Raw genomic sequence first — 11,899 nt, forward strand, 5'->3', positions numbered from 1 at the left:
TCCTAAAAATAACCGCACAGGTTCTCAAAGTCGATCATCAGGACCCCACGCAGTGCATGTTTCCAGGTCTCCTCACAGAATCACAAGTGAAATAATTAGCTCCACCTGTGGACCTTTTAAAATGTGTCAGTGAGTAATTAATACACCTGTGCAGCTGCTGGGTTACCTGCAAAACATGCACTGTGTGGGGTCCTGAGGACCGACTTTGAGAACCTATGAATAACAGTTTTAGGAAAAATTAAACTTGCTGTGGGGCTACGAACAAAAAGACGCAGTGATTTCTGTAGAAATCACTGCGTCTCTTATTCTCAACTCCAGTTGAATAGGAAAAACCCTGTGTCTGGGGGAAAAACATTTTATAAAAATATGCAATAATTTAATATTCTGCCTCTGATTGCATAATTATCTACTGGTAAATGAACCCAAAATTGTACAGTGAGAAGCACTAGGTGGACATTCTCTGGCATTAGGCTGTATTGGAGAAATTGGGTATGGGTTGTTGGGTCGACACGACTTAGGTCGACAGTCATTAGGTTGACCACTATTGGTTAACATGCATTAGGTCGACAGGGTCACTAGGTCAACATGGTGATTAGGTCGACATGTGCTAGGTTGACAGGTGAAAAGGTCGACATGAGTTTTTTTAAAACTTTTTTTGGTGTTGTTTTCTTCGTAAAGTGACCGGGAACCCCAATTAGTGCACCGTGTCCCCTCGCATGGCTCAATTCACTTGCCATGCTTCGGGCAAGGTGCCTCGCTCGACACAGATTACCATTCCCAATCGTAGTCCACGTGGATCGTAAAGTATGAAAAAGTCCAACAAAATTTTATTTTAAAAGTGAAAAACCTCATGTCGACCTTTTGAACTGTTGACCTAGTACATGTCGACCCTAATGACTGTCGACCTAAGTGGTGTCGACCTAATGACCATATCCCGACAAATTAGAGAAAGGAAAGGGTTTATACTGGATCTATTGTGCACACTGAAAAAAAAAACCCTACACAAAGTAAATTTAGTATTTAATAAATGGAGTTTGTCAGCCTTTAAGTACACATTGCCTTTATTATTGCTTTTTCTGCCTTAGGCAATTTTTTTTTTAATTAAGTAGAAAACAGAAAACAGGTCCCACCGAGATTTGAACTCGGATCGCTGGATTCAAAGTCCAGAGTGCTAACCATTACACCATGGAACCACATGTTCCACACCTTGTCAGAGGGTCAAATGTGTGTTCTCAAACTGAATACTGGTACTTTTTTTTTTTTTCTTACATAGCTATTCATAGAAAAGCTACTACTATTTCAAATGTACCTCTTCATTTTCAGTAAGTTGTTATTGACAATTTTGACATAAGAATTACAGAAGTTTAAAGAAAATGATACTGTATAACAAAGAGGAAAGAAATTGAATTAGCAGGATTGCACTGTGAATTTACCTCTTTGTAAATAGCTTATATTGCAAAGCTGTGGTTTATTTAAATATGAAAAAAAAACTTAAAAGCTTCTTTTCTACAGCTCTATTTTTGCTGAGGTTCTTTTGTGTAAATGGTTTTTACAGATGTTCCGTGATGTGTACTTATTGCTCTTTCTCTTCTGTATTTTGGACAGGCTGTATTTTTACAACTAGAAGGTTTCAGGTTACAGAAGGTTGTTACTGCAGGCAAAGAACATGAATCAGAGACTAAGGAGGGGATTCAACTCTGGGCGAAGGGTGTGAATTGCTGTTGTCACAGAGTTTAAATGCTGGCAATAGCCCCCCTTCTCGCACCCTTCACGCAGCTGGCTGAATGTCCAATTTGCACAAAGTGCTGTATACCCTATTGGACAGGGATTACTTTTGTGTGAGATCCCGCAGCTGTAAAGTGCCAAGGCTGCCGTGCAGCTTCGAATGGGCAAAGGGCTTTGCCGGCAATTGAATCTCCCCCTAATGGGGAAATGTATGAAACCTTCAAGAGAGTGAAATAGCTTATAGCAATTAGCTACAGTTGCAGGGTCAAACACAGGATTTAGTCCGTGGCATTTCCATGTGTGTGCATGGCCCACGCTCACTTTCTACCCCATCTGTGTCACCCCTGTCTGTGTGCCCCTCCCCTTTAGAATGTAAGCTTTCACGACCAGGGCCCTCTTCCCTCATGTGTACTTTTCAATACTCCCTTTGATGGCACTAAATCCCTGTTTTTTTGCCACCCTGATACTTATATCAGTGCTGTTTACTGACGCAGCTGTTTATATACCCTGTATTTGTCCTATATTGTATTGAATTGTAAGTCACTGTCTTCATGTTTTGCTTATTTGTTTACTCTGTAATTGGGTGCTGCGGATCCCATGTGGTGCCATATAAATAAAGGATAATAATAATAATAATAATAATAATTGTTATTATTATTTGTATATATTTATTTATATATATTCACATGTACCTACCTACAAACACACACAGACTTCAAACTTACCTTACTGTATTTTATGCATTCTGCTCCACCAGGGGCTGGGAGCAGAGGGTGGCAGTGTGAGGACGAAGGAAGCTGCTGTGGCTGAGCATGTGCAGCCAGCACCTACCTCCGGACATTCTGTAAGCAGATGCTGCAGCAGCTCTGCTGTAGCGATTGTGAACGCGGCTTTTGCTGAGAAAAAGGCACAGCTGTTTCCATCTCAAAAATAGAAAATTCTTCTCATCGGGGGTTTCCAAGTACTCGGAAACCCCCCCTGCATGCACCACTGGCTGTTATGGGCAACATTTACACATTATATCTCTCTTGAAGGTTTGATAGATCTCCCCCTGCTCGTCACAGATATCAACAAATTATAATAGCTGCTCAATTTTAGTAGGTGGGGATGCTGGGAGGCCACCTATAACCTACTGTTCTGCTCAGCAGATCAAGAAGTGAAGAGAGGCCATGTGCATACTTGTGGCATCTGTTCACTGGTGAGAGACGGAGGGCATCCTTAGCAGCTCCTGGAGCACTGGGCATGTACACAGAATAGATAAAACGGGAAGATGCGGCTCATGGGTACAACATTTTCTGTGAAGTCAAGCCTCTTGTCACAAGAACATGCCTCTTGCATGCCCAAAGGTCCCTATATGGACTTACTTAAAGTTCGAGGGTATGCTGTCATTCATTAAATATTTTTTTAAGTGCATAGATTGTAAATTTAAATAACAAGTGCTCCAACATTATAGTGAAAATAAATGAGCCCAATGTAATATGAACACATACCTGAACTGCAGCCAGACATTGCATTGTACCAGCTACAAAGATAGGCTGAAAGGGGTGGAATACAATATCTCATTGTTTGGGATCATGGTGGTCACATGAACGACCCTGTCATCCTGAACCTGAGAATCCCCTAATACCCTAACCCAAATCTGCCTCTGGTGGCGCTAGGGCTAAATCTTGGGGGTTGGCAGCTACAGTATGACTTATTACCAATCCCTAGTGCCTATCCCTAACACCCCCAGACCGACATGGTCATTAGGTCAACATTTACTAGGTCGACAGGTGAAAAGGTTGACATGACTTTTTGGACTTTTTTGGTGTCGTTTTCTTCGTAATTCATACTGAAACCACTGTATTAGCATAATGTCACAGACACAAAAGATGCAAGAATCAGGCCCTATGAATTAGGATCCTGCCTCCTTCACAGACTCCGCCCACATTAGGCCTGCTTTCAGAAATTTCATGGGCTGGTTTTCCATCCCAAACCACCCATGTGCACATCAACACAAATTATTATATTCAATTTTGGCTTTTCTTCTAACCCAACCCCTGTAATGGAACCCCTGCCACCCAGTACAAACTGATTTGTTCCTATTGACATTTTATGATTTTCTTCAAAATGTCAGAGCAATTACAGCAGTAAATGATATCAAAATATGGTAAATACATACAATTTGGTTTAGTTTGGAAGCTCTGCTAACAAAAAAATAAAAGTTCTGGAGATGCCGGGGATTGAACCCGGGGCCTCACACATGCGAAGCGTGCGCTCTACCACTGAGCTACATCCCCATTTGCTTAGTTGTGTTAGAAGAATTGTCATATATTTAACAATTTTTTTTCGGTTGTAGTAGTACGTGTGCTGTATTATAAGCCATTTTTTTTTATAATGACATACATATGAGGAATTCAGTATTTGCACTAATGTAGGTGATTTCTAATAAGTTGAACCTGCTTCAACTTTACACTAGGTGGCATTGTTGTCTAACCAAACTAAAGTGCAGGCAAGAATATTGTTACAGTTTGCAAAAATGGGAACATTAAATAACAAATGATTAAAAATAATTAAATGATATTGAATGTTACAATTAAAATTCTTAAAAAGCACACCTTTAAAGCAGATATAAAGCAATAATCACAATTTTTTTCCCTCATTTAGACCAGACTACAGTACATAAAGTCTTACTCTACTGATATCTGAATTAATCTTTTTGTGTACAGTGAAACATTTGATGGACTATGAAACCCAGTGCTATAGATTTTTCCAACAAATATAATATAATAACATTTCAGCATGGTAAGATTTACAATAGGGTGACTGGGACTAAAGCCGTTGTCCTCAATACCTTGCATCTTGTTAGCAGGGTGCCGGGAACAACACCCTGCAGGCAGTTTCGTTGCTGTATCACTGCTGGAGCATACCTAGGACCATCCAGACTGGCACCCTGCCCAGGATCACGCCTCCTTTGATTAGGCAATGCCCCCTGAAAAGTAAAAGATTGAAAGCGCTGTCCACAATAAAGGGTATTTTATTTTAAAATAGATAAAATCATCAAAATCACATATAACCATATAGTGAATATCAATACCTACAATCGAAATAAAAGATATCTATATCAAATGGACATCAAAGCGTTTCAAAGACCATAATTACTTTTCTAGTGATACCTATTGATATCACAGCTGCGCACAGTGGATACACTTTCAATATATCGACACACTCTATTCCAAATGAAACAAATGTATCATTCCAAGTATAATACAAATTTCTCCACAATGGCCCTCATTCCGAGTTGTTCGCTCGGTATTTTTCATCGCATCGCAATGAAAATCCGCTTAGTACGCATGCGCAATGTTCGCACTGCGACTGCGCCAAGTAACTTTGCTATGTAGAAAGTAATTTTACTCACGGCTTTTTCTTCGCTCCGGCGATCGTAATGTGATTGACAGGAAATGGGCGGAAACACGGCGTTTCAGGGGCGTGTGGCTGAAAACGCTACCGTTTCCGGAAAAAACGCAATAGTGGCCGGAGAAACGGTGGGAGTGCCTGGGTGTGTTTGTGACGTCAACCAGGAACGACAAGCACTGAACTGATCGCACAGGCAGAGTAAGTCTGAAGCTACTCTGAAACTGCTAAGTAGTTAGTAATCGCAATATTGCGAATACATCGGTCGCAATTTTAAGAAGCTAAGATTCACTCCCAGTAGGCGGCGGCTTAGCGTGTGTAACTCTGCTAAAATCGCCTTGCGAGCGATCAACTCGGAATGAGGGCCAATATGCATTTAGATCTAGCACTTACCACTCCTTTATACAGCCTCCTAGAAGTTAATGAATATATTCACTGATAATTTACATTCCCAGACATATCTGGAGAAGTAAAGTCACCACATTTCCTATTAACATTCAATGGTTACTTTTATCCTCCCACTGGGACAATGATACATTTTTGTGTTAGTATCAGTGTCACTGATTTATGCACGCTATATTTGTGAATATATCAATGCAAACTACCAGTGATTAGGTCTCCTGTCCAGAAAATACTGAGACCAGTTAAGACAGAGAGTTCTAACGGGTGTCCCCGTCTGCTTTGAAAACTCGTGTCCACACAAGCTTGAGGGGCTGCAGCAATACACTAGGAGTTCAATTGCATATGCTAATCTCAAGCATCAGATGGGGACGCCCCGTTAGAACTCTCTGTCTTAACTGGTCTCAGTATTTTCTGGACAGGAGACCTAATCACTGGTAGTTTGCATTGATATAATCACAAATATAGCGTGCATAAATCAGTGACACTGATACTAACACAAAAATGTATCATTGTCCAAGTGGGAGGATAAAAGTAACCTTTGAATATTAATAGGAAATGTGGTGACTTTACTTCTCCAGATATGTCTGGGAATGTGAATTATCAGTGAATATATTCATTAATTTCTAGGAGGCTGTATAAAGGAGTGGTAAGTGCTAGATCTAAATGCATATTGTGGAGAAATTTGTATTATACTTGGAATGATACATTTGTTTCATTTGGAATAGAGTGTGTCGATTTATTGAAAGTGTATCCACTGTGCGCAGCTGTGATATCAATAGGTATCACTAGAAAAGTAATTATGGTCTTTGAAATGCTTTGATTTTATTTAGATTGTAGGTATTGATAATCACTATATGGTTATATGTGATTTTGATGATTTTATCTATTTTAAAATAAAATACCCTTTATTGTGGACAGCGCTTTCAATCTTTTGTTTTTTGTTATACTAAAAAATTGGGGCTCAACTACCCAATATTTGAAAGCAGCAGTGCACAGTTGAGGAGAGGTGAATATGAAAGCAGCAGTGCACAGTTGAGGAGAGGTGAATATGAAAGCAGCAGTGCAAAGTTGAGGAGAGGTGAATATGAAAGCAGCAGTGCACAGTTGAGGAGAGGTGAATATCTATTAGCTTTGGGAGCTGAACAACTGACACACATAATAGCATAGCGCTTTCTTATTCTTAGCTTTTGTCTTCCTGAAAAGTGCCTGGGCCCAGCCAGGCTCTCTACTGCCCTGGCTGGAGACATGCCATGCTCCTGTAAGTGGGTGCTTCTGATGTGATAGACACGCCCCCAAAGAGGAGTGGCCATGCCCTCAGCATGCTGTGGTCACACCGACCTTTAGTGGGGATAGAGGGGCCCAGGATTTCTCTTGGCAGCCCTGCCCTGCAGTTGTGCAGCTGACTGGAGCTGACTGGAGCATCCATAGCGGGGTACTGCTCCTACCAGTTCTACCAGGCCTGCTGCTTTGTAGTGTAATGACATCATGGGGCAGGCAATGTGGCACACTTGAGCCCTGTCACAACACTGTGCTCACGCGGAGGCATCACTGGGTGTTATGACACCCGGTGCACACCCTTCATATGCCAGAGGAGGTGTGCTTGTCGGAGGTGTGCTTGCGGCAAAAAGGGGGTGTGGTCACAAAGAAAGGGGGCTTGGCCTCACGGTCATCACTCTGGGGGCGTGCCCAGCATCTCTGGAGATGCTGGGCTGTACTGGGCTGCCCCCGGAGACTGTCTGCAGCGCTGTCGGCTCCTCTATTATGACAGGAGCCAGGTGCTGCAGCAGAAATTCACACTGCAGCACCTGGCTCCTGTCACTGCGGATGAGCCCACAGATTGGTATCACCCATTCTAGGTGTCACACCCATGTGCGAGCTGCACCCTCCGCACCCGCCTTGCGACGCTAATGTGCTCACATATCTTTAAAACCATTTTACAGTATTTTCAAGATTAAATTTGGTTGTTTAATTACTATAAAGACACCACAAAAAAAGTAGCCAATTGATAGGTCGACAGTAAAAAGGTCTACAGACAATAGGTCAATGCCAAATGGTCAACGTGCATTAGGTCGACAGTACAAAAGCTTGGCAGGTTCAAAAGGTCGGCATGTACATTTCCTACACACATATAGTCGACACAAGGTTTTTTTCTCTCACTTTTTTAAACTTTTTAATCATTTACAATACACATGGACTTCTATTGGGAATAGTAACCTATACAGAGCACAGGGGGTTATTCAGAGTTGATCGTAGATGTGCTAAATTTAGCACATCTATGATAATTTACTCTGACATGCGGGGGGACACCCAGCATGGGGCTAGTCTGCCCCGCATTTCAGGTCCTACCCCCCCCCCCCTGCTCAAGTACAAAAGCATCGCACAGCAGAGATGCTTTTGTACTTGACAAATAGCTCCCTACCTGCGCAGCTCCTGTGCGCTGGCAGGGAGCTACTTGTCGCATCCCGGGTCACAGCGGCTGCAAAAACGCACAGAAGTAATCATGTCTGAATTAATCCCACAGTGAGGCACTTTACTTGTTCACTAATGAGTGTTTTTTTCCAGGGGAAAAAGTGAAAAAAAGACAGAAACATTTCCATGTCGAACTTTTGAAAAAATAAATAAATGGGAATCCAGCCAATCGCTACTCATGGTGGAGTGTCTTAGCCATGCTAACAATTTCATGCCAAATGAAACATAAAGGCAAAGCTGTATGAGGACACATCTGTATATCATTTATGATGAAATTCTGCTAAGTGGGAACAGTGGTGGCAAAGTCCAAAAGATAATAGCTAAAGACTTCAATAACATCAGTGTTATCTTTGGGTGTCATTAACAGCTGGGTTCCTAGTATAATACAGTTAATTGTACCCAACACAAAGTTTGTTCACTGTCTTTGGCAGAAATACTGGAGACAATGGAGACGGTTGCCTCTGGGTGCCAGCACTGAAGGGGCACCTCCTGCATTGCTCCACTGTTGGGGCTGGATCACCTGCTGTATGGACTCTGTATGCAGGAGCGGATTAACCGCTAGGCAACCAAAGCAGCCACCTAGGGCCCGATGGGACCCAGGGGGCCCAGCCAATGCCGAATTGCCTACCAGTAAATTTGCTACTGCTCCCCAGTTATAGTGCCACCCACCAGCAGTGCACTGTCTGCCAGCTTATCCGCCGACACCGGTGCCTCCCGCCTTCGCTCATGCCTCACACTCATTCCCACCTGTGGACAGTACCTCCATTCCCCCTGCTAGTCGAACAACTGCAGCCAATAGTGATGCCCCCGCTCCCCCGGCAACCGTGGATGTCAGCAACCCCTGTTCCCTCGCTGGATGCTACTGCTGTTGTGAACCACCCTCTCCCTGTAGGCTGCGGCCGTGAAGGATGCGGGTATTTGGGTTTGGGTGAGTTGCGGGCACAGTGGACCATTATGTCGGGCGGGCACAGTGGAGCACTAATGTCCACGAAAAAAATAATGCAGGTGGTCAAATAAAGCAAGGGGATTTTACAATCCCCTTGCAACAAACCACAATTTTCTGAATGGGTCCGTGGGCGCTCTTATTGTGTTCTCAAACTCAGCCAAAAACACAAAAGCACAGGAAAAAACACATAGGGGGTAATTCAGACCTGATCGGTAGGCTGCGTTTTCTCACATCCTGCGATCATGTCCAACCTAAGCATGCGTATTATCCGCAATGCACAGGCACGTCAGAGGACTGAACCGGGCATCAGTGCATAGCGATGGGATGGTGCGAAAAAAGCGATTGCGTGGGCAATCGCAAGGAGATTGACAGGAAGAGGGTGTTTGTGGGCGGAAACTGACCGTTTTGTAGGAGTGTCTGGCTAAACGCAGGAGTTACCAGGCATTTTGAAGGAGGGTTTCTGACGTCAGCTGCGGCCCCAATCATCGCAGCGGCTGAGTAAGTCCTGGGCAGTGCAGAGACTGCACAAACTGATGTTTGTGCAGGTCTCCAATGAATGTGATCGCACACCTGCACAAACGTAATGCCCTCCCCCTGTAGGCAGAGAGTACCTGATTGCAGGGATACAAAAAACGCACCCTAGCGATCAGGTCTGAATTACCCCCATAGTGTGATACGTTTCTGTAATTATTAATGTTTGAAATGGTTAGAATGAATGAGCCTCGTACCAGTATTTGTGGTCTACTTTCCCACTGGACAATCTGCATACTCTAGTGAGCAGGTACACCCCAGTGAAGAACCAATGTCAGACACTCCTCCAACCAGGGGCAATATTTACTAATATTCATGTTTTGGGGGCGTGGCCTGGAGGCTAATCAGACAGGCTCTGTTTCTTATGAGCTCCCAGGGACCTGGGAGTTTTTTCAACTTAGTACAGCCTCCCCACGCTTGTTGCTTACTTTAAAAGCCCTGTCCTGTTCCATTTATTAACTGAGATAGCAGTGGGTTAGGCTGCGGAGTCGGGGAGCCGGTTTCCTGGCTCCTGCGGATTGCGGCCTGCTCACTGCCCTGAAGCCGGGGCCTCGATTTGTGACCATCCCCCCGCCACGTTGAGAGTTCCCCGGGACACCTTACCGTGGATCCTGGACCTTGCCCTTGCCTTGGGCTTGTTCTGGCCGGTGCTGCGGTGTCCAAGAGGCGGAGGGGGTGACTCGGGACCCGTCTGGAGCAGAGCCCGGAGCTCCGGAGTCACAGCGGTGGCCATCTTTGATGCTGGCGGGCGGAGGGAGAGGAGACGGAGGCCCGGCGGAGGTGATCAGCGGGGACCAGGTGTGTCTGTCCCGCCGCGCCGGCCTGCTCTCCCCCTCTTCCCTCCCCTTACGATACCTGTGCAGAAGTGCATGCCACGCTGCTGCGGGCACACCTGAGTGCAGCAGTGCTCTGGTGGTGCGCCCCCTGTGCTCCTAGGGGCTCACCCTGCTGCCTCCCTGCTCCCACCACACCCCGCATAACCGCTTCCCGCCCCCTGTGGCAGATACTGTCAGGCCGGGGGCCTTTTATCTGTGGCCCTTGGGACATTTCATACACAATAAACTCCCCCTCGGGCACTGATTAGGCCCCACCTGGGTCGATACAGGCCAGATTTACGGGGGTCCTTTTGTCTTGCCCCGTGCTGGGCCAGATGACCTCCCAGGGTCACACTACAGACCCCTCCCCTATGGGTGAGATATGCTTGGGCAGCTGACTCTTGCTTCCGATTGCCTGTGCCCATCCTGTTACTAGAGTCCCCCTGCCCTCCTGGTTTCTCCGATTGGCGCTCCGTCCCCCCCCACCCCCCCTCATTGCTTTCTGTGGATCTGCCCTTAGCTGCCAAAGTTATTGCTCCGTACTGACATGCACTACCCTGAGCTCTTGTTTTCTACTATTCTACCTAGAGCCACCTGATGGCCATGTGAGACCAGGCCACGGGGAGTGATTGCTCCCCAGGAACTATGCTGTTATATATATCTTGCTGATCCTGACACATCTTGAGCTACTTGAAAACATCCTCCTCACTGCCGCCCCCCCGGAATATGAGATGTACCTCGAAATCCTCTAGGCGGAGCAACAACAATCAACCTCGAAAAGCCACGAGGTCTCAAGCGGACCTGAGGCCCTTCTTTCATCCCATGATCTCCCCACAGATGGAGAACCGCTCCTCCCCCCACCCCCCAACCTCTCCCTCTGCTTCCTCAATTTCAAATCCGGCTGATGATATGGCTGACCCTGCGTCAACAGGCGGTCGCGATTTCCAGGAAATCCTGACCTTCATGAGGTCCCTTCCTACTAAGCAAGACCTTCAAGACACTATTAGGAATGAGCTTGCCTCCATCAAAAGCGACATTTCACACCTGGCTGATCGCGTGGTGACTCTAGAAGAAGACCAAGAGGCTAGCGCTTCCTGTGTGTCCTTGCTGAGGGACTCTGTCCTTGCCCAATCCAAGGAGATCCGGTCTTTGCAGTCCAGAATGACGGATATCGACAACAGGGGCAGGCGGAACAACATCCGCGTCCGTGGCCTCCCGGAGGAGGTCCCCCAGTCTGGGCTGGTGGACGCTCTGACCGGGATGTTTAACGGGATCTTGAAGAAGGATTCGGATAACATTATCACTTTTGACAGAGCCCACAAAGCCCTTCGGCCGAGAGGCCTCTCCACCGACCGACCTCGTGACGTAATTTTCCGGCTCCATTACTTCGCCCAGAAAGAGGAAATTATGTCCAAAGCTAGGCAATTGGATGGCATTGACTTTAATGGATGTACTATAAGCCTCTACCAGGCCCTTTCTTGGTACACACTTCAGCAGCGAAAATCCTTGAATCCTCTAACGGACGAGCTACGGAAACGCCAGCTACGTTACTGTTGGGGTTTCCCTTTTAACCTCCAAGCCTGTTCCGCCGGGAAGTGGTACACCCTATCTTCCCACG

The 11,899-nt window shown here is 45.6% G+C and overlaps 2 non-coding genes across 2 annotated transcripts; both read right to left on the reverse strand.

The window, feature by feature from the left end:
• Positions 1-1,121: 1,121 nt before the first annotated feature.
• Positions 1,122-1,193, reverse strand: TRNAQ-UUG (transfer RNA glutamine (anticodon UUG)). Its single transcript has one exon. It is a non-coding gene; the product is annotated as a tRNA-Gln (tRNA).
• A 2,739-nt stretch (positions 1,194-3,932) lies between these two features.
• On the reverse strand, positions 3,933-4,004 carry TRNAA-CGC (transfer RNA alanine (anticodon CGC)). The gene has a single exon. It is a non-coding gene; the product is annotated as a tRNA-Ala (tRNA).
• Between the last annotated feature and the right edge of the window lie 7,895 nt (positions 4,005-11,899).

Source organism: Pseudophryne corroboree, chromosome 11 (assembly GCF_028390025.1).
Source record: "Pseudophryne corroboree isolate aPseCor3 chromosome 11, aPseCor3.hap2, whole genome shotgun sequence".
NCBI classification, from domain to species: Eukaryota; Metazoa; Chordata; class Amphibia; order Anura; family Myobatrachidae; genus Pseudophryne; species Pseudophryne corroboree.